At 38.8% G+C, this 24,152-nt stretch overlaps 1 long non-coding RNA gene across 3 annotated transcripts in view; it reads left to right on the forward strand.

Annotated features, from left to right (window-relative positions):
* LOC309544471 overlaps window positions 1-19,758 on the forward strand; it is a 1,317,369-nt gene extending 1,297,611 nt beyond the window's left edge. For all 3 annotated transcript variants that reach the window (XR_014224852.1, XR_014224853.1, XR_014224854.1), the window contains one exon: window positions 19,604-19,758. This is a non-coding gene — a long non-coding RNA (uncharacterized lncRNA). The remainder of the gene's footprint in view (window positions 1-19,603) is intronic.
* Window positions 19,759-24,152: the final 4,394 nt, after the last annotated feature.

Consider the following 24,152-nt stretch of genomic DNA (forward strand, 5'->3'; position numbering starts at 1 on the left):
GTCGGCCCCTCACAGACAAAGCGACGTAGGACTACATCACTAGCCTGTGAGGCTCTAGGGAGCGAGCGTGCGCCGCCGGAGGCGCGCTCCCGTGCCCTGCGCGTCTGCCTGCCGGACCCGATGTCCGCCGGGCACTCGTGATCGTCCGTTAAGGCAGAGAAAGGCAGGCGGCTAATGTAAACAAAGCCGCCTGTCATTCTTCCCTGTGTAAGAATGGAGATCACACGGTTCTACTATGTAGGACCGTTGATCTCTGTTCTTACACTAGTAGCCACAGCCAATCACAGTTAGAAACACACGCCTAGGGACACACTTAACCCCTCCCTCTCCAATAAAGTTAACTCCTTCACTGCCAGTGTCATTTTTACAGTATCAGTGCATATGTATAGCACTGATTACTGCAGTAATGTCACTGGTAACCCAAAAGTGTCAAAAATGTCAGTAAAGGGTCTGATCTGTCCGCCGCAATGTCGCAGTCCCGCAAAAAAAATTGCAGATCGCTGCCATTACTCGTTTAAAAAAAAAACAACAAAAATGACAAAAATCATTCCCTTAGTTAGTAAACGCAATAACTTTTGCGCAAACCAATCAAAATACGCTTTTTGTGATTTTTTTTACCAAACATAGGTAGCATAAAACAAATTGGCCTAAAATATTGTTATTTTTGCAAAATTGACGCTCTTTTTTTGTTTATAGTGCATGATCAAAAAAATCGCACAGGTGATAAAATACCAAAAGAAAGCTCTATTTGTGGGAAAAAAAGGACGTCAAATTTGTTTAGGTACAGCGTCGCACGACCGCGCAATTGTCCGTTAAAGTCACGCAGTGCCGAATTGCAAAATAGGCCCTGGTCAGGAAGGGGGTAAAATCTTCCGTGGCTTAAGTGGTTAACTAGGTAGATAAGTTCTTCAATAACAGCAATTTTGTGCAGTCGTGTGAACTATTCTGGGAGTTAGGGGATGTGGGTTATACCCCAGTGTATTGGTATACACATTTTTGCTGCCTTCACCATGTGCATAGCGAGAGATTTGTGATATACTTTGTGGGAGAGAGATATGTGGTGGAGAAGGAACTGCATAGGTGAGTAGTAATGTAAGATGATACGTGTGAGATCACAGAATGTACTTCAGACCAGAATGTTTATATGCGGGGGCAAGCCCACCAAATGTTGCCCACTGTAAATTAATTTCATCAAGTTTCACCTACAGAATTGTAAAATTATTTTACCCCTAAATTCACCATGACTTCAATTATAACATTACACAGTATTCTTATTCATGTATTATTACATTTTTTGAAAGACTGACAGGGAGAACAAATTAAGTCTAATATAAAAGCGTATGTAGATATTTTGGAGAATCTTGGATGCACTTGGAGAACTGAGATGACAGTTGAAATACATAAATACTTACAAGAGCTGTTGTACTTGTCAAAGGATTTGTATTTTTGTCTATCTAATACTGAGATCACCAAAGCCTTCAAGACAACACAGCCAGATTGGTCACCTTAGTTTACTTTGGTGCAGTTAAACAATACAGCTTGGTCATTGAAGGAACAGCAGATAGAAATCATTATTCAAATAGTTAGGTAGGGGAGGACTTTGTAAATAAAATATCATGGCACTATCCCCACCATGTTATTCTATGGCCTCATGCACACACAGGCTTTTAGGAGCTGTAAGTATCATAGGCGTTTTTAAGCTGTAAAAAAACCACAGGGCCAGCGTGTTCTGGAGCAGCAGCGTTAGGCTGTAAAAAACACCCGACGCTGCTAAAGGCTGTATACAGCATTAGACCATGTCAGATGTTTTTAAGCTGTAGTAGTTGGATTTGAGGTTGGAAAATAGAAGAGGGCAGAGAAAGGTTGCTAAACACTAACACTGCTAAACATAGCTAAAATGTGCATTAACGCCAATACAAAACGCTTCTAAAAGCGCGTTTTTAGAGCTGCTTTTTCCTGGCATCAGAACTGGCTTTGCAGCTCATTTTTTTTAAACGCCCTGTGTGCATGAGAACTTAAAGTGATTGTAAAGTCCTGTTTTTTCAAAAATAAAAATAACAAACATGGTATACTTACCCGCTCTGTGAAGTTGGTTTTGCACAGAGTAGCCCAAATCCTCCTCTTCTCGGGTCCCTCTTCTACTCTCTTGGCCCCTCCATCCTGGTGAGTGCCCTCACAGCAAGGAGCTTGCTATGAGGGCACCCCTGCGAAATTACAGCTCCCTGTGTCCATTCAGACACGGAGCTGCATCCCCCCCTTCTCTCCTCACTGGCTGACTGGCTTTGATCGATAACAGAAGGAGCCAATGGCATCACTGCTGTGTCTCAGCTAATCAGGAGGGAGAGTCTCAGGGTGGCTGAGGCATTTGTGGACATTGCTGGATAGAGATGAGCTCAGGTAAGTATTAGGGGGGCTGAGGGGGGTTGAGAGGGATGCTGCACACAGAAGGTTTTTTATCTTAATGCTTAGAATGCATTAAAATAAAAAACATTCTGACTTTACAACCCCTTTAAGGTTTTCATCATAATTAATTCTATGCATTATTGTGAAAAACGTGCTGTGCTGCAGCTTCCCCCCGCCCACACCCCCTCCCCCTTTTTTCTTACCTGAACCCAATCTGATCCAGTGATGTGCATGAGCACAGAAGCTCCAACTGCTGTCTCTTGCCTCATTGGAAAGATTGATATGGCTTCTGCAGCTGTCAATTAAGTCCAGTGACATGGGAGCGGGGAGCAGGGGGCGCTGTATGTGTCAATGGACGTAACAGCGGGGCTCGGGAGCAAGCGCGCACAGGTGTCCCTATGAAAAGCGTCTTTCAGTGGGGGGCACCTGATGAGAAGGGGAGCACTGGCGGGGGAACCCCAGAAGAAGAGGATCGAGGCTGCTCTGGGGTGTATAACATTTTTGATATTTTAATACGAAAAAAAAAAAAAAAGCTTTAGAACCACTTTAACCTAAACTGGCATACATAAACAATTCCTGTAATAATAATTGTATATTAATTACACTTGTAGATTTATCATGTGAATCATGGTCAAACATGTCTATTGGGTATAAATTTTGTTTAGTATAAAAACCAATTTATTTGCAGAACGAAAGAGATAATTCAGCCTGGTTGCAATAATGGAATGTCAGAAGGTATTTCTGATAAAAGGATTATAAAAAGGCAAGGTCACTTTGAAGCATAGTAAGCTATGTGCTGATGACACATATTTCGAAGTAGGATATATATTGTTCAATAATACGCTGCTGGAAAGATCATGCTATCTGTTTTATTAGCTCACGAGAACTGAAAGCTTTGACATTGGTGTAACTATGGTGGAGTCCTATCAGTATTATATCTTGAAAAGAATTCTTATAACTTGACTTTTAATAGCCTTGACATATTTACAGCAAGCCAATAGTAATGAATGTCCTAGTCCACTGATCATTACAATTTATATTGATCTAACCTATATTTGTATTTTATGTTTATTTGGTTTGAGCTGGTATAGCTTTTTTTTCTTTTCTGCAGCACATTTTAGTTTAATCACCTATTTTTATTTAATAAAGCCCAAGTTCAGATTTTTTTTGGGTGGATTTGAACAGAATGGAGTAGGGAAAGAACCCGTGATAGTTTTTTTTTTTTTTTTTTACTACACCTTGTAACTCCTGTGGAGATATTTCCAGTCAGAACACACAAGGCCTGAAAGATATGGTTGACATCAGACAGGAAGACACAGTCTACATAGGGACAGGATTTGAAGTAAAATCCTGCTAGCATGGTTAAGTACAGCTATAAAACGTTGACAGGAATATTTACTCTTTCCAAAGCCATCTAAAAAAAAAAAAAAAAGTTTTGGCCAAAGTTGGGCTTTAATTTATTGTCACCCTTTGTATGGCTTTCTGATTAAAAAAAAAAAAAAAAACATTTAAAAGAAGACCTTTCCCCTAAAGAAGTTCACAATGAAATATCGCTGCCGGTTATATACTAGCAGGGATAATTTGGTGGGAGGCCAATTAACTGGTCTCTGACCTTAGTCTAATCCTTAAAGGCAGAATTTCACTTTTCATAATAAATAGAAGGCTTTCGTAATTTCATTTCTGCCCCAGTCATCCCAATGTGCTTATCTCTCACTTACCTAATTCACAGAAGTTTTGAAATCTCATATGCTTATTTGAGTCTTTAAAAAATGTGTTTGCTTCCATCACTTCCTGTAGATCATGTGACATCCAGGAAGCTTTAAATCCCTGCACTGGCTTGCTGCATCACAGAAAAGGGTAGGATAGGGCATGTTCACCACTCTGGACCACACTTACCTCATTCCTATATTACTTTCCACCCATTTTCTGTACAGTCTAAATGTACAATCTCCATTAGATCTCCCATCAGCTATGTAGTTCAAGAGCCTGCCTGATTTTATACAAATTTAATAGATTGTTCATGTAAGTTCTCTTATTTCATCGTTTTGGTAATTCTAAAGGAAACTGTACAGAGATTGTACAATAAGATTACATAGTGTATGGCCAATGTTATTCACGTACATAGGAGGGAGTGGATGGAGACACTCAGCTGTCAGGCCCTGTTCACATCTCTCTGTAGCAAGAACTCACATTCCCACATGCATTTATTTTGGTGTTTTTGAGCATTTTTGCTTGTCACGCATAGGGCAGCCTATTCACTAGAATGGGCTACCCTACACCCAACAATCTCCCCAACGGAGCTCCAGAACTCTTTTTAAAGCAGAACATGATGCTTTTTTTACTGTGTTTCTCAGTGCGTTTGCAGCTCATTATTTGTGCAGTTTGCCATGCATTCAGAAATGCACAGATGTGAATGGAGCCTCAATGTGTGTAGTGAGAACTCGAGTTGTTTGGTTCATTTTTCCTATGACACACATAGGGCAGCCTGTTGATTTCAATGGGCTGCGCTATATGCAGCAAAGTAGCTCATGGGACATTTTGGAGTGTTGCACCTTTTTTTTCATATGTTGATGATGATGATGTGCGTTTGGCACTCGTTGTTTCACATGGCAAAACGTGTGTTTGCTTATGCATTGGGTGTGCTGTTAAGAATTAATGGCACCAAAAGCGCAACTAGGTAATTTTACAGTAGGTGTAAAAAAATGGTCATATGCTATACAATCTGATTGTACACTCTCTACACAATCTCCTTTAGATTTACCAGAACTATATACTAGGAGGACACATCATCTATTCAATCACTCTATATCCAATCAGGCAGGCCCTTGCATTACATAGTTGACGGTAGATCTAAAGGAGAGTACAATCAGATTGTATAGTGTATGGTGAGCTTTACAGAACCCAGGACATACTTCTCCTGTTTTCAATACTACAGCTACTCACATAGGCTGTTATCTGATTAGTCAGCTCCTGCACACTCTGCCAAATGAACGATCTATGCAAGATGAACATAAGATAGAAAATAATCTATTTTTTTACCCCAGCATTAAAAAAAAAGCAAAAAAAAAAAACAGATTGTTAGATTACTTTGAGCTTTATTTTTTAAAGAATTTCTCAAAAGTACTATGTTGATATATAGGGATTGATATACTAAAGATAAATAGATTGTTCACTTTGCAAGTTGTACTTTGGTCAGGACTATTGCCCAGAGTTTAGTGAATGAGGTTAAGCTCTGCTGACTTTCCATTTTCCAATGTTCAAGAAAGTTTTTTCTTTATTGTCTAATGTATTGTCCATTATGCACAACATTGGGTATTCTTTTTTAAATTGAATTTCACCACATTCACTAAGTTCTGGGGAAACTTCTTATGCACTGTGCAACTTCTCTTGCAAAGTGAACAGCCCATTTGCCTTTATTAAATCACCCCTTATAGTAATTAAATAACTGTCACTCTATGTGGCTGATTTTGTCTAGGTCAGCATACCTTTCATATGACAACAGATGCTTTCACTCTCCCATAAGCCAGAAAATTATTATTTATCATGCATATTTGTACAATGATTTTACATCAGAATGTTCTAAAGATAAATCATGCACACATGGCCTGATACCAACAACATTTATGCATAGCCTTTTTAAGGTGCCTCTCCTCCGAGAATAGTTAGCTAAGTTGAATTTTCCAGGACAATGAGCATTGTTACACATATACAGTATAATGCTGATTCTAAAGGGGCCAATGGGCATGAATTGTTGTCCAATATGGGCAAACATATTCATGAACCTATCTAATAGAAAACAGATAGTTCTGTTGTCCCATTTTTGATGTACTATTGACCTCCATTTTATGTAAATTTCACATATGGCAAAGTTTCTAGAACCTGGAAAACCACTTTAACTGGTTGGTGCCCTTGATTAAGTAGTCACTATACTAGGGAGCAGCCCTGCCAGTTTTATTGGCAGACCTGACTCAGAAGAGGCCAACTCCAGCCCACTAAAGTAGTTCACATTCCTCTTGTGTTGAAATATCTTCTGCAAGGTTTTACCAAATGTATGGGGAGTCAATCAGTTGTCAATAAGCTGCTATGCAATAATGTAACACTGATCAGTTATATAATCACATGCTATTATGTAGATATATTATATCATGACACAGATCTGCTATTTCACAATGTAGCACTCTGAGCTGCTATACAATAAAGCTTTTAAATGACAATATGATGCTTTGGGCTGACATGTAATATTGTGGAACAGAGCTGGTGTGTAATAATGTAATAATACACTCAGATGGTATTCATTTATGTTGTATTCTGGACTGATATAAACGAATATGACATTCTGAGCTGGAATACAATATTACAGCCCCGATGTGGCACTGTGACCTTGTACGTATTAATGTGACACTCTCAGCTGGTATAAAAAAAAAATTGTACTCAATGGGGTAGATTTACTAAAATCAAATAGGTTTTTCATTTTGCAAATGCAGTTGAACTCTAAAAGGGATGTATCCCCCTAGTTTAGTGAATAGGGTGAAGCTCTGCTTACTTTCATCATCCAACTGTGTGCGAGTAAAAGTGCATTTTTTTTTAAATGTATTTGTTTTCTTGCACGTGATTCTTTGCAAAGCTTCACCTTATTCACTAAGCTCTTTTCAAATTCTCTTGCCGCAGTTTATTTGCCTTCAGGTAATTATGGCCATTATGAATTGTACCCCGTTGGTCCACAAACATTTCAAAAACACTCTTTTTTTGCAGCAACACACCACCTTTCCCTTTAAGAGGAAGGCGCTTTCTTTTATATGATTAGGCCCAGGTTCACACTGCGGCCGTTTTGAAGCCGGCATTTCAATCTGACTTCAGGGGCGATTTCACAGATATCTGTGTGGGTTCCTGCACAGATGTCTATGGAAATTGCCCCCTAAGTCATCAAAAGTAGTACAGAAACTACTTTGGGGAATCGGTGCAACGCTGCAAAGTCGGCCTTGCTCCAATTCAGATGGTGCAATTGCCGGCAATTGGCTCTGATTTGACATGCGATTTGACATGTCAAATCGCATGTCAAATCAGACCAATGTGAATGTGGACAAAATCCTAAACTTTGTAAAAATAACAGCCCATATTTAGACTTCAAGCTGCTCTAGGGACACCTGAGTGATGTCCACCTTTTGTTCAAGCTCTGCTCCTGTATCATGTGATTATTTCAGGAAAAGTAATATAATATGCTATTTGAGACAGCATGAAGTCTATTTTATGCAGAACTTATTTTCAACTGTGCAGACACCAAGCAAACGAAAGAAGAGATAGTTTCACATTTCCAGAACAATCAGATCATTTTTTCCTTTCTCAACGTCCCCTGTACCCCAGTACCCCTAAGGTTCCCCTGATGGAATAAGTACAAATGTTTAGAGCTAGACTGATGATGAAAATATACTAAGAAAAAGTATATCGTAATCTGCAAATGCAAATGTTGGGTGTTACCCCCTATAACCCTGCTGCTCTGAGCACCGGCCCAAGTGTGTCATTATGGTAAATACAGCCCTGGGTGTTTCCAGAGATTAATGTTAATAACCTTATCCTTCCAAATATTTTACCTAGCTGCAGACCTATAATCTGAAAAGAAATGCAATCATTTTACAGTGTGTGTCTACCTCGACAGATGGTGTTTAGCATATGCAGATGTAACCTCTCTTATAAAATACCTTGCCTTACATCTGTACAATTACAGCTACAAAATGTAGGCATGAAAAATACCTTGCAACTCATACACCTGTTTGTTGACTTAAACAAAGTGAGTACATTTTCCAACAAAACTGCTGAGCAAATTAAATCTTGTCTTTTTATATACACAGTCCCTAGGAGGGGATTTTCTTCTTAAATCTTAAAATGAATTCACACACAACCCTTAATGTCATTTCAGATCTTAGAGTTTAGTCTTTTTGCGAATGCTGTTGAAAAACAAAAAGCTTCAAATTATTATGAAACTAAACATTAGCGAGGAAACCAATAAATATGTTGTTATAGATGCATTAAAACGCGGTAGGGCATAGCTTTAATTGTCATGAAAAACTTCTCATTAAGTGTTTGGCCTTGTGCCTCTCTGCATGCAGCAAGCATATTATAATGACCATCTAAAGCACTCCCTGTCGTCATCCTGGAGTTCTCATTCCATAGCCCTGCTGTGAGCTCACTGTATAATATTAAGATTTTTGCAAACTTTGGAGTTTTTTAAATGAATATTGCTATGCAGTTTGAGTACAGCAATTATTTTGTTTTGTATACTTTTAAGAATGTTGAAAGAAACAGCTGACCTAATAAGCGCTCGAAATCGCATTATGCGTTATAATTTTGTTTAAACTGTATAACCATGATGTTGATTATCATTTATCATGGCTAAATGAACTATAATAAGTTTGCATTTTTTAAACGGAATATTTTTAATCAACTAGAGACAGCAATGAAGGCAAAGTCTGATTGCAGTGATGTTCCTCTCTGGTTTATTTTTAAAGTAATTTTAAACCCATTCACTAAAATATATTTAATTTATCAAAATATTTAAATCAGTAGCTTTCATTGAAATATACCTGGTGATCCTGTCATGACATTCTTTTTTCAGGCACTTCCTGTTATAGAATGACAAGCTCTATCCCTGTCCCCTGGTTCTGCTCCATTATCGACCTGTTACATGGGCTTCGGATGGAGATGACCATGGCTGTTTTACCTCTAATTAGAATTGCATAGACCACTGTTGTCATCAATAGACAACAAAGAAGACGCAAGAGATCCATAGTATTGATATACAAGGGGCAAAAAAAAAACACATGCTTTATTCAAATAGTGCTTTAACAAACTAAATATTATTTGGTTGGGTGTTTACATCTACTATTGTGTAAGGTATTCATATATGAATGTTGCAATGAAGAGCTCCCTAAATAAAAGCTTATTTAGCCATTGGATGGGAACAGAGATGTATAGTAACTAAGTAGAACTACTTCACTACTGTACTTAAGTACCGAAAGGCGGTATCTGTACTTTCCTTAAGTAGAATTTTTTTCTCCTACTTTCACTTTTACTTCACTACATTTTTTCGATGACTTCAATACTTCTACTCCGATATTTTTTTTTTGTGCTGCATAGTTACTCGTTACAATTAAAAAAATTACCACTGCCAGAACAGTAGATGGCAGGTTTCATGAAGTTAAAAAAAATGTGTATAATGTCATGTGTAAATCAGCGCATACGAAAATAAATGCTACTGTATGTATAAATAAAATGGTCTACATACTGTATCTGCTGTTAAGGGGAAAGAGAACCTCCCCCAACCAAGGAGAGTCACAAGCATACATAGACCTTTTTTCTGGTAAGAGGCTGATTTTGCTTTTTTCACTGGAAGTTGAGAGCACAGGTTTTGCAGTTTTGTTTCACTGGAAGAGTCTATTTAGATATTATTTTGCACTTACCTTCATCCGCCGGGTAAGGGGGAAATCCACAAGGTGGTGGGAGTCTGCACCTATTATTTGGAATAGCACCTGTTTAATTCCTGCACCTTTGAGAATATATTCATCTTGTTTTGTCACATATATATGGTATTATGGCATTATATGAATGGACTTTTTATTGACTTTGATTTCATACACTCTTCCTTTATTTAATTATCGGAATATATTGTTGTATATCACATTGGTTTATATATGATTTTGCGCACAAATAAGCTGTGGAGGAAAAAAAAAACATGCAGGGAAGAGAAGGAGGGATGCTTTAAAGGGGAAAGGGAGGGACATTTATCTGTTTTTGTTTACAAAAAGTTACAGCCAAAGGAATTGTGATTATCCTTTAGGTTAATCATTTGAAATAATAAAGAACAATATGATGTTCAAACTTTTGACTTCTTTCTTTAATAACTACATAACACAGTACTTGCACTTTTACTTTCAGTACTTGAGTAGCAATTTTTTTTAAAAAAAAAACTACTGGTACTTTTACTTTTAGTACTTGAGTAGCAAAATTAAAAAAAAACTACTTGTGATACTTAAGTACAAAAAATGTTGTACTTTAGTACTTCTACTCAAGTCACTTTTTGATAGAGCACTTCCACTTCTACTCAAGTCACTTTTTCATCGAGCACTTGTACTTTTACTCAAGTATGGGTTTCGAGTACTTTATACAAGTGTGGATGGGAACTGTTAAATGATGCATGTAGTGCCAAACTATTACTACTTTATCAATAAAGAGCAGCAGAAATTTTCTGACTGATGTGTCATGGTTGGCTCTCATTTGCAGCAATTGTTTTCTGTGCACACAAAGTTTCTAAATTGTTTAGCTCATGCAGCACTTTGACTCTGTATATGGATACCTTAACAGGTCTATCAGAGCTAAATTTCAATTATGTGCTTCCAGGGTTTTTTAAAATGTTATTGCGCCCTTCTAATGACCACAGTTCTTTGCAGCCATAGAGCTCCCATCACAGTGAGTAAATAGCAAAGAGTGTGCACTATGCATCCTTGTTTCTTTCCTATTATTTTTTTATTGCTTTAATAACAGAGAAATGGGATGAGATAAACAAAGGATTTCCATTCTCCTGCTTGAAATCTTCGTTGCATGAAGGAATCTTACTCTAATGTTCTTTTTTTTTATTAACACACCCCTCATTAATTAAATTGGTATAATTTCTTTCTGAATATGGATTCATGCAATTTAACCACAACAGTTTAAAAAATTACCTAAACACCCTGCAATGAAATGTCTGTCATCTCTAATGGTACAGGATAAGGACACCCAGTGTATTGTCTAGTTGTTCTCATAACGTGTATGTATAGCCATGTTTTTAGATTTGGGTAGCAAAGGGCTGGATTGAAACCCCTGTTAATTTTTTTTTCTATGTATCCCTGGTAAGCAGATACCCTCTCTATTTGCTTTGTAGCTGTTGTCACTGAGACAGAAAGTAAAAGGAGATCCAAAATTTTAACATTGTCACAGGGGTACATTTTCAACTGGATACACCTGTTCCAGTGATACATGTTTAAGAGAGAACTACCCTTTTGAGATTTGTGAGATATACTATCACTTCCTGTTGTGTCCCCAGGACAGGAATTAAAGAAAAAACTTCCAATTGTAAACATGCAAAAATAAACTGACAGGGGTTACAATATATATATATATATATATATATATATATATATATACTGTATATATATATATATATATATATATATATATATATATATATATATATATATATATATATATATATATAACGTGTGGGTATACTTTAACCTGCGATCCCTGCCAGATGACCTGCAGTGTTGGGTAAGCCATGGAGACCCTGCAACGACAGACCAACTGATGGAGTTGATTGGAAGATTTACCATGGTGGAGGACCTGCTTGGGTCTGCCAAGCGTTGGAAACCCACACCAAGCGCAGCAAGGCCAGCTGCAGCACCTAGGAGGGAACCTCTGCCAGACACTGGAACCCAAATCCCTGCCTCAACCTCTTCAGACCCACAGCGGGCAGTCTCTGTTACAAGAATAGGGGACATACAGTGTTGACGATGCCAGTCCTGGGGACATACCCGGTCACAGTGCCCACTTTAGGAGGTGCCCATTGAGTGCAGGGCTGGCAGGAGAGGCTCTTTCTTTGTCCAAAGAGCATTTTCCACCCATCCTGACCTAGCTGCAGGTCAGTTTGGATGTGAGGTGTGAGTGAACCACCTCCCTGCCATGGCTCTACTGGACTCCGGCAGCATGGTGACACTGGTACATGCCAGGTAGATTGGAGGACTCGGCCCGGCAGGTAAGACTCTACGGGTAGTATGTATCCATGGGGACACCCCTTGGTCCCGGTGTCTATTGCTTATGGCCATATCTCACAAGAGGTTGAGGTTGTAAAAAGATTGATACACAATATCATAGTGGGGTGGGACTTTCCGCTGTTTCTTGAACTATGGAACCAGATACAGAGTGGACTTCCTGGACAGCCAGGAGGACAGGGGACCCTGGGCCTTGATGAGCCACAGTTTGAGTGGTCGGGTACAGGACTCCCCACAAAAAACACCTCTATGGAGAGCCATTCTTGCTAACTGGATATCCCAGATGTGCCCCTCTATCTCCCAAATTATGCAGGATCTTTTAACCATTCTCCGCAATGACCAACTCAATACGGACTTTAACCATATGTGATCAGCAACACGTTTCTTCACCAAATGGCAGGATTTTCTGACATCACTACCCGGTGGTGAGAACCTGGACTCACTTTGAGAAACCTATAGCTCTTCTGGCACTTGTTAAGGATCATGTGTTGTAGGCTTAGTAACCCCCCTCTCCCTTCCCCTCTTCCCTACTCACTTCCCTAGGACTTTTGCTTAGATCCAGCCAAGCCACCTAGACTCTTAGCACAGCCTGTTTTCTTGCATCTCCCCCGACCCCGTCCTTTTCTCAATTTTTGGTTTCGCAAGTTCATTCTAGGTAACCCACGTTACCTGTGTTGTCTGCTGTACAACGTTGATTATTGTGTTGTTTTCCCCTTGTATTACTTGGTTTTCAAAATAAGAGTTCATTTAAAAAAAAAAAAAAAACACCTCTAATGTTGAGGTACCTAATGTTGATAATGTTTGTTTTTCAAAGCTCAAGACCGAGTTGACCTCTGAGGGGGGAAATCTCTCCATTACAGGTCATGTTAGGGGAGGACGTTCCCTTTTGCAGATCCTGATTGAGGAAGATGAAGAAGAAACTTCCTCTAAGCTAGTGCACCCAGTCTTGGGGGTGTCCAGGGGTGTGTTTGGCACATCCAGTTACAGGATACTACTTTGGTCAATTCTTGAGAGCAGGTTTCTGTTATTAATGGGGTTCTACAAATACCTGGTACAAATCAGAGGTTCCACATTTTGCATTGAATGGGGACTTGCTTTATTGAGTGGCTGAAAGCCAAGGGCAAACTATAGAGCAATAGCTGGTTCCCCAGCCATATAGGGGGATGCTCCTCAATCTAGCCCACAATGGCGCACTGGGAGGACACCTGGGGGCTGAAAAAATGGAGGCCAGAGAAACCGACCAGTTTTACTTGCCAGGGGTGAAGGCTGAGGTTAAAAAGTACTGTGCATCCTGCCCGACTTGCCAGTTAACTGCCCACACTTAAGAAACTCCCTGGTACCCTTGCCCATAATTGAGGTGCCATTTGAATGGATTGCTATGGATCTCATGGGGACCTTAGTAAAGTCAGTAAGGGGACACCAATATATATTGGTAGTCCTGGATTATGCAGCTAGGTATCCGGAAGTGGTCCCTTTAAGGAAAACTTCCTCTAAGGCCATTGCCTGGGAATTATTTCACATGTTCTCAAGGACTGGGTTCCCCAAAGAGTTTTATATCAAAGACGGTGATGGATCTGTGTAAACTGTTTCAGATTAAGCAGTTGTGGACCTCTGTCTATCATCCAGACAGATGGCCTCATCAAGAGGTTTAATAAAATCCTGAAATCTATGCTAAAAAGAGTGGTCCAGAAGGATGGGAAGGATTGGGATATGTTGCTCCCTGCCCTTTTGTTTGCCATTTGGGAGGTTCCATAAGTGTCCTCAGACTTCGCCTATGCACTAGCTCAAATGGTGAGAAGGCCCCAGGGGTTGCTTGATCTAGTAAAAGAGACGTGGGAAAGTGAAACCTCACCGAAAAAAAACAGTGGTGTAGCGAGAGAGGGTGGCTAGAGTGATCCTGTTAGTGAGGGAGCATCTCTAGAAGGCACAGGATGCCCAAAGGAGGGTATGAAACGATCATCTAAGGTCAGACAATTCCAAGTAGGAGATGGGATGGCTGTTCTGAAACCCACAGTGGAGAGCAAGTTGTTGGCCAAGTGGCAGGGACCATTTGAGGTAGTGGAAAAAATGGGTGATGTGAACTACAAGGTAGACTAGCTGGGGAAAAGGATGTAAACTTGTTAAAACCCTGGAGAGAGAGAGAGAACAGGAGTCTGCAGTGGTAGGTATTAATTCAGGGGACCCTGCAGGGGTTGACCTGGTACAGATTGATGCTACCCTGTCTAAGCCACAAACCCAAGAAGCAAAAGAGTTTCTGCAGAGAAACAGAGAAATGTTTTCAGGACATCTCATCAATGTCATTGAGTATGCCATAGTAACAGAACCCAATGTTAAGATCCATTTAAAGCCCTATCATATCAAAGAAGCACATTGAAAGGCGTTGTCTGAAGAAGTGAAAAGGATGCTTGAGCTTGATGTCATTGAGGAGTCGCACAGTGAGCGGTCGAGTTCCATTGTGTTGGTACCAAAGCCCAACGTTTTCTGCAATGACTTTAAAAAATGCAATGAAGTTTTCAAATTTGATGCCTATCCGATGCCCCGGGTAGATTAGTTAATTGGGAGGTTGGGTCCTGCCAGGGAGAAAACTGCTTTTTCCACTCCAGAAGGCCACTTCAACTATAAAAAGATTTATTTGGCTTACATTCTGCCCTGGCCACAATCCAGAGGTCAATGGACAAAACGCTATGCCACCATTGACAATACACTTCGGTCTACCTGGATGACATTTTTTTCTTCAGTTCGGGAGTCCCATTTTCCCTGGGTTTAGGCAGTCATAGACTCTTTGAGAAAAGCAGGATTCGCAATCAGTCCTGAGAAGGGGGATGGAGGAGGCCAAGTACCTAGGGTACATTGTGGGTAGAGGGCTAGTGAAACCTTAAATAAATAAAGTGTAAGCCATACAGAACTGGCCCCCTAACCAAAAAGCAGGTCAGAGCATTTTTGGGCATAGTTGGCCACTACCGGAAGTACGCCCCAACCTTGCCAATATTGCTGCACCATTGACTGACTTAACAAAAGGCATGAAGTCAGTATTGATAAAGTGGAAATGTGGATGCCGAAAAAGGTTTTCAGAAGCTTAAAGCATAACTACACTATTGTTGAGAAAAAAACATTCCCCTCTGGGTGATCTATGTACATTGCAAGGATTTTACCAAACCTTGTTGCAGATTCCTACCTTTGGTTATTCTTAAGAAATCACTGTTTTTTTCCTCTGTGCCCCTGTGCTAAGTGAGTCTAATGGGAGTGGTTTCATAATTATCAACTAGCTGCTGCAGAATCAGGACTCTAATGAGGAAAATTGCAGGGTCTGCATTCCTTTAGCTGTGATTTCCTATTGGCAGTATCTTACCAAAAATTACATTTTTGTTGCAGGAGATGTCAAAAATTGGACCTGTATCTTAGTGTAGACATCTGGAGAAATCAGTGAGCCAATTATACAAGCAGGAAATTATGTTTCTGGGGGGCGTTCTGTACATATTCTGTATACAGAACACCTCCAGGTAGCCATATTGCATTGCATTTTACAGAAAATTACAGAGCTGCAGATTGAAAAGGAAAGGTCATTTTTAATAACATTCAATTACAATATGACTTGTGACCCAATTGTATATGCTATAATATTTTTTTTTTTATTTGCTTCTTTTTTTTTTCCATAAAAGTGGAGTTACCCTTTAAGACAGCATTGTGCAAGCATCTGGTGCTTGTGGTTCTTGATTTTTCAAATGAGTTTGTGGTGCAGACAGATGCCTCAAGCGAAGGCTTAGGAGCAGTCTTGTCTCAATTGGTCAATGAGGAAACCCCCCCCCCCCCCTAGTTTTTCTCAGTAGGAAACTGACCGCGGTGGAGAAAAAAAATGATGCTGTGATGGAGCGGGAGTGTCTTGCCATCAAATGGGCTTTGGACTCTCTGCGATACTTTCTGCTAGGCAGGAGGTTTACGCCTTGTGTCAGACCATGCCTCATTGACCTGGATGAGACAAAACAAGCAGACCAATGCCAGGGTGACAAGATGGTTCCTGTCTCTTCAGGAGTTCAACTTTGGAGTAGAGCACAGAGCTGGGAGACAGGATCAAAATGCCAATTCCCTTTCACGAGTACTCTGTATGATGTCAAGTGGTACCTCCAACACCTCTGTGTTGAGGCAGAGGGGGGGATATGTACAGGATTCCAAGGATAGGTGGCACCAGTATTTGGGTTCTGGTACCTTTAAAGTAGAGGACTGACTCACAGTACTCTCTGTATTAGTAGAGAAGTATTTGGGACCCGGAATTTCGGAGAACCTGAAGTGACAATCGGGTGGGAAAAGGGCCTCCACTCCTGACTACAGAGACGCCAGTCCCCAAAGGGTTAAGAGCCTCGAGGAAGCAACACTTAAAACAGGAAGTAATATTAAGTGTGGTGGTGTGAGTAGGAGTTGGAGAGAGACACCTGTCAGAAAACCAGACCGGGACTGTGCTAACCCTCGGGGTAAGTATGCACTGTGTGTTTTCTAATATTTTGTTTATGCTGTTGCGCTGAAACAAGCAGACTTTTTGTGTTGCATGTTTGTTTTTTTGCTGGAAACGTTTCTTTGTGTTTGCCCAAAGAAAACAAAACATCTCTTTGTTTAGGTTAAATGGCTTGGCACATGGTCCCGTGGAGCTATGACCCCCAAACTTTACTATATATATGTATATATACTGCATCTATATATCACACAGAACATAGATATATATTATATACTTATACTCCTGACACTTGGGGGTCTATTTCTAAAACATTTACTGCATAAATGTCAGAATCATTCATACATGCTGAACTAAATTTCACTGTAGGTTTTTGAATAGATTAACTCCTGTATCATCTCTTCCATCTAGTGGCTAAATCGTGGAATTTGCTTATATACCTCAATTAGAAAATATAACCACCTTAAACTAACTTGTTATTATTATTATTATTATTATTATTATTATTATTATTATTATTATTTTACAGTAGATAAGTAAACAGCATGTACATTATTTCCAAAGGACATATGACCCAGCTAACAGCACAATTTTACCCATATCCACCTATGTAAGATACAGAGCTTGGGAAATAACCCTATAATATGTTTATGTATCGCATGCTAACTTAGTCACCCCTTCATGATGGAGGGCAAAACAAATTTTATTGCCTAAACACAGTTTTGCAACTTTGAAACAAAATAGTAAAACTGAAAAAATTGTATTTTTTTTTTTTATTTAGCAGTAAATTTCTTGCTATTACCCTAACCTACTGCCAAAGAACAACCCAAAATAAATTATTCTGTTTCTGATTACCACAGAATTAACACGTTTGTGTATATTATTCGTTGTTTGTACCCATAGCAGAGCCCAGAAACAATGTTGTGCATTTTTTTTTGTTTTTTTTTTTTATCCTAACTAAAGCACACTGATACAAATGTTTAAAAATTTGCTTTTTTTCAATCCTACCTAAAATACACCGACCCTGACCTTTGATCCTAACCTTGACCCTAACACTGACCCTAATCTAGTATATTTTTTCTTTATTTTTTTTTTACACACACTTCTTTGTTTATACTTTTCTCCTCTAGCAAGTGGAAAAGGGTCCAATGTATCTTTTTTCCTCATTCAAGAGGGAAAAAAAACACAGCAACAGGCTACACAGTGACTTTATCACTGTGTAGCCAATCAAAGGCTTTCACAGCAATCAGGTGACCAGGAACTAAACCATCTTGTTCCATAAACATTAGTATTGGACCCAGGGCTCCTAGTGCACTCCCAGCACAAACATAGGTAGGCAATACAGTATCTGACCCCAAAGGATTAAGACCCACTTCTGTGAGGTTGCATATGTGTGTGCACTCAAAAGGGAGGGGTTATTCACAGATTATCAAGAAGAATAATGCTACCATTTGGTTCACTTGGTGAATGATCAGTATAACTTATCTTAAACCTTTTTCTAAGCTCCTAATGAAATAAAAAAACAAAAAAAAAACAAACCTCAATAAACAATGTACAGGGTACATAGATCATTGCCAATACCAATTACCAATTTGGTTCAATACCAAAATAATTTGGTATTCACTAATTACTTTGATATCGAATGACTTTTATAAATGATTATATCCTCATTGCGTTTTTTTTTTTTTCGTTTTTTTTTTTTTTTTTTTTTACTTTTCTACTATGATACAGGACAGTGCAATGTTGGTATTTTCTTTTTGCATGTTTGTCTGTCAACAGAGATGAATACAGAGTCCCATGAACATTTCCATCCCACAAGATACTCCAGTCTCCTGAGGTTTCCCAGTGTCTATGTTATGATCATTTCTGAAGCCTTCGCAGTGAGACAGTCGCACAATGTGAAATTGTTTAAATTATTCATAACTTTCAACAATCTTGTCTCATGCACGACCACTGTAAACCTATAGGAGTAATATTTTTTGCACAGTAAGACTTTTCTTCAGAAAAGACATTATTATAACATTTATATGTATATTTCTTCAGGTGCAATGGCAATTTTAAAATATATAGTGAGATTTTTTTTTTTAATAGCAATTACCAATGGTATCAACATGCACTTAATTTATTTCCTTCTAATTAGTAAAAGCAAAGGGATCTGGAATAATGATGATAACATTCAATGCAACTGTCCAAAGTGGACTCAGTACATGGAAAAAAAAAAAAAAAAAAAAGCTAAACATTACCCTAATGATTGTGCTCCTTGTTATCACTGAGAGGATTAAAATGGTAAAAAAATAAAAGTAAAGCTTTCTATTCAGCATGATGGTATTCTCATTAGTAATGTCCATCTTCCGTGAAAGGTCCTCGTAAACTCTATAATGAACACTATGTTGAAAATGTTTCAAGTTTAAAGAGTCACAGATGAATTGGTGCAAACATATATACTATGGGGATAGAGGAGAATGTGGTCATGATTAAAATGAAGTAAATGTGATTAGTGACATTCTCTGGCTTGCAGCATTTTTATTTTCCGTAGGAGTAAATCTGTGTAATAACCCATTGTGTTAAAGCACTTTGTTAGCTGTGATTCTGTTTGCCAAAGACACATTTACAAGAACATTTTAAGCGTGTTTTATCCATTGTTTATTTACAAGTACTTGATCAATTTTATTTGGAGCAGCAAGTTTGCTTCCTGTACATATCTACATTTTTAGTTGAAATGATTTGACCGATTTGATAAGCCTTTTTTGAATCGTGACCCTATTATAAAGCAATTTGGGCATGACTACAAGAGTCTCCACCTCTATTGATTATGAACATGTCAAGGGACATTCCTTCTTTGTCCATGCTGTCTCCTATGATAGTGCTCCTATTGATTAAGTGGTGAAGTTTTCTTGCTACGAATAAACAGTTACCTATTTTCCAGTTAAAATGAGTCAATGTTTTCTTGCTGCAGATTCATTTCAATCAGCGTGAGAGGGGAGCCATGAGCAATGTTCCTGACCTTGACAAGCTGGAGTTATCATGATCAAGTCCTGTGCTTTGATTTCAACCAGTGGCCAGCAGCTTTGTATAATCAAAAAGAGGGAGGGTATTTTTAGAACTATCGTAAAAGGTAAGTGCATTAATATTGTACATTTTCTAGTTCTCATACTGTATGTGATAACATAAATGTGGATGTGTAACAATCAGTGCACTACAGTAGCCATATATAGGTCATGTATTAGTATTTAAAGACTCGAAAAGTTCATATGATAGTTTTATTAGTTTGATATGAAGGGGTTGGAACATTTCTCTGTCAGGTTAAAAAGTTAGTTCTTCTGCAGCCATCTTTAAAAGCTTTTTTTAAAACCTGTACTAGGAGCAATAAAAAATCTTCCATTACTAACTTCCTACTGAAAATACTAACTGCCTGGCTGTGTTTGGCTTCACAATGTTCAGATACTCTGAACCTGAACAAGTGGGCATAACAGAAATGTCACATTGAAAGAATTTTAATTTGCATATTGCATAGTTCCAAGTCAGGGAATCTGAATGTACAGAACTTACTGGATTCCTCTTCCTCTACACAGTGGAAAGATTCTAAATCATTTTCACACCTTTGAATCGCACATAAAGCTAGAACACTTACAACATGTAAATCTGTCGATTTAGTCCCGGTTCACAGGTCGCCTCCCATAGGGAAGCTGCGGACCCGTTCTAATAGGAGCGACACAAGTCGCTCCGACTTAGAAAAAGGGTCCGGAGCTTCTTTTGGGCAACCAGGAGGCGACCGCCATAGACTTCAATGTTATGAAGTCCGTGGCGGCCGCTCCGAGGTCGCGGCACGCTGCTCGCACCGCGACCTCGGAGGTAGCGTCGCCCCTATGTGAACGGGGCTTTAGATTAATTAAGTAACTGTATATTTATTATTTCAAGGTACTTATTTAGTGCTGTTAATTTACGCAGCACTTTACATATATATTGTACATTCACATCAGTCCCTGCCCTCAATGAGCTTACAATCTAAGATCCATAACTCACATTCATACATATACTAGGGCCAATTTAGACAGGAGCCAATTAACCTACCAGCATGTCTTTGGAGTGTGTGAGAAAACCAAAGCACCCAGAGGAAATCCACACAGGCTCAGGGAGAACATGCAAACTTCCTGCAGGTTGTGCTTTGGCTGATATTCAAACCAACGACCCTAGTGTTATTTGAATTATTTGGGTAATTCCCAAACTTTATGCATTTTCCATTAAAATAAATGCCTGACACCACAGTTTTAAGTATATGCTAATATGATATGCCCTACATAGTGTCCATCTTATCCTAGTGGTCAACTTAGCTTTTGCTTTTTCTGTGAAGACATCTGGCAGAACCACAAACTTGATTTTAGTTCAAGGCCTTGACCTGCTCATTGTTTTTTTTTTTCTTGAATTCCATTTATTTGAAAAGAAGTAGGTCACACCATCTCCACCAGTTTTTGCATTGTTGTTTTATCCGTTAACGCATTACAAAGGGGAGTACTAACAACTGTGAGCATATTAAAAAGGGCAATTACATATTTTTTTTCAAGGTTGATACATACAGGGATAAAGAGAGGTTATATTCCTGTGTTACAAATATGCAATATTGTAGAGCTACAGAAAACTGACAGCTTCTAGAAGCACTATTTTGTTTTTTGTATAATGAATAACATTTAAAAATTGAATATGTAATGGTTGTTGGTAGTTTATGTTATTGACCTGTTGCTTATTTAATTTATGAAAGTTAAATTCCTGAAAGTTTATTGATCTTTGAATGTCATACTAAAACATTTTAGCACAATCCATACAAGAGTTCAGAATGCATTTAAAGCAAATAACACATCTAATGATATTGTAAACTTAATTATCTCTTCCTGATTTGGTGGAAATAATGATTCATTTTATATATTATGGCAATTCTGCTAGTTGCAAAGTGCATTGCGGTAAAGCTTCTCATATGCAAAGTTGATATTTGAGCTCTGAAGCTCTAAGGATGTTAATGATCAGTATTGGGAATAAGTAATTTGTCCATGTGTGAAGCCTCTTTGCAGCATAGAGATCTGTCTAGCTTGATATGTACTGTATATAGGTCTAGAAACTCAGGTAAATCTGTAAAAACCCCTGCGTGGGGTGATAGGGCTGTATCTTTTCACATGATGACTAGACCCCTCCTGCTTGGAAATGGAGAAAAAAGGGAAGGACAAATGGCTGGATTGGAGGGTACCCAGCTGTTATCAATCTATAATAAAACTTGCATTTTTTTGGCAAAGATTGATACATTTTACAATAAAATCTCACGACTTTCCACTTTGAGCCCAAACTAGTGAAATATCAAACTGGTAGGACTCACTCAATAGCGGGGACCAAAAATATTTTCTAAACACATCCATGAAGAATCCTAGATTTTAGGCCTCATGAGCATGTATCCTTCATGTGGTATATATATATATATATATATATATATATATATATATATATATATATATATATATATATATATGTATATGTATATGTATATATATATATATATATATATATATATATGTATATATATATATATATATATATACAGTATCTCCCAAAAGTGAGTACACCCCTCACATTTTTGTAAATATTTTATAATATCTTTCCATGTGACAACAATAAAGAAATTACACTTTACTACAATGTAAAGTAGTGAGTGTACAGCTTGCATAACAGTGTAAATTTGCTGTCCCCTCAAAATAACGCAACACACAACCATTAATGTCTAAACCGCTGGAAACAAGTGAGTACACCTCTAAGTGAAAATGTCCAAATTGGAAGCCAATTAGCCATTTTTCCTCCCCGTTGTCATGTGACTCGTAAGTGTTACAAGGTGTGAATAGAGAATAGGTGTGTTAAATTTGATGTTATCACTCTCTCATACTAATCACTGGAAGTTCAGCATGGCACCTCATGGCAAAGAACTCTCTGAGGATCTGAAAAAAATAATTGTTGCTCTACATAAAGATGGCCTAGGCTATAAGAAGATTGGTAAGACACTAAAAAATGAGCTGCAGAACGGTGGCCAAGACCATACAGTGGTTTAACAGGTCAGGTTCCACTCAGAACAGGCCTCGCCATGGTCGACCAAAGAAGTTGAGTGCATGTGCTTAGCGTCATTTCTAGAGGTTGTCTTTGAGAAATAGTTGTATGAGTGCTGCCAGCATTGCTGCAGAGGTTAAAGGGGTGGGGGGTTGGCCTGTCAGTGCTCAGAACATACGCCACACACTGCATCAAATTGGTCTGCATGGTTGTCGTCCCAGAAGGAAGCCTCTTCTAAAGATGGTGCACAAGAAAGCTTGAAAACAGTTTTTACCTTTTATGTTCCTGTCATACCCGTGATGTGATTTTAATACTTCAATTAATTTACCAAGGTGTGCAGCAATAGTCCAGATTTTTGCATGTCCCCACAAACAGTTTGCTGAAGACAAGCAGATTAAGGACATGGATTACTGTAACCATGTCCTGTGGTCTGATAAGACCAAGATACACTTATTTGGCTCAAATAGTGTATAGCGTGCATTGCGGCAACCAGGTGAGGAGTACAAAGACAAGTGTGTCTTGCCTACAGTCAAGCAAGGTGGTGGGAGTGTCATGGTCTGGGGATGCATGAGTGCTCCCAACACTGGGGAGCTATAGTTCATTTAGGGAACCATGAAGACCAACATGTACTGTGACATACTAAAGCAGGGTATGATCCCCTTCCTTCGGAGACTGGGCCACAGGGCAGCATTTCAACATTATAGTGTCCCCAAACATGCCTCCAAGATGTCCACTCCCTTGCTAAGGAAGCTGAGGGTAAAGGTAATAGACTGGCCAAGCATATCTCCAGACCTAAACCCTATTGAGCATCTGTGGGGTCTCAAATGGAAGGTGGAGGAGAGCAAGGCCTCTAACATCCAACATCTCCGTGATGTCGTCATGAACTCTGTGCCCAAGAGGGTTAAGGCATTTCTGGAAAATAATGGTGGCCACACAAAAAATTTACACTTTGGGCCCAATTTGGACATTTTCACTTAGGGGGGTGTACTCACTTTTGTTGCCAGCGGTTCAGACATTAATGGCTGTGTGTTGAGTTATTTTGAGGGGGACAGCAAATATATACTGTTATACAAGCTATACACTCTCTACTTTACATTGTAGCAAAGCGTCATTTCTTCAGTGTTGTCACATGAAAAGATATAATAAAATATTTACAAAAATGTGAGGGGTGTACTCACTTTTGTGAGATACTGTATGTAAAACACAGGGACATGTTTGATATGCAAGGAATGATCAGTGTAATAAATCAAATGCCAGACATTTGTGCACACTCTAACAGTGTATTCTTGGAGCTCCATGCATACAAGCTATGTTCATATAAAAAGCTAGCTGTGAAATTAGATTTTGGGCCTCTTCCTCCTGAAACACCATGCTCTTTTTAAAGTGATTAGTGTTAAAAAAACTAAAATAAAATAACAAATATCTTA

The sequence above is a fragment of the Pelophylax lessonae genome (assembly GCF_965119305.1).
Source record: "Pelophylax lessonae genome assembly, chromosome: 1".
Classification (NCBI taxonomy): Eukaryota; Metazoa; Chordata; class Amphibia; order Anura; family Ranidae; genus Pelophylax; species Pelophylax lessonae.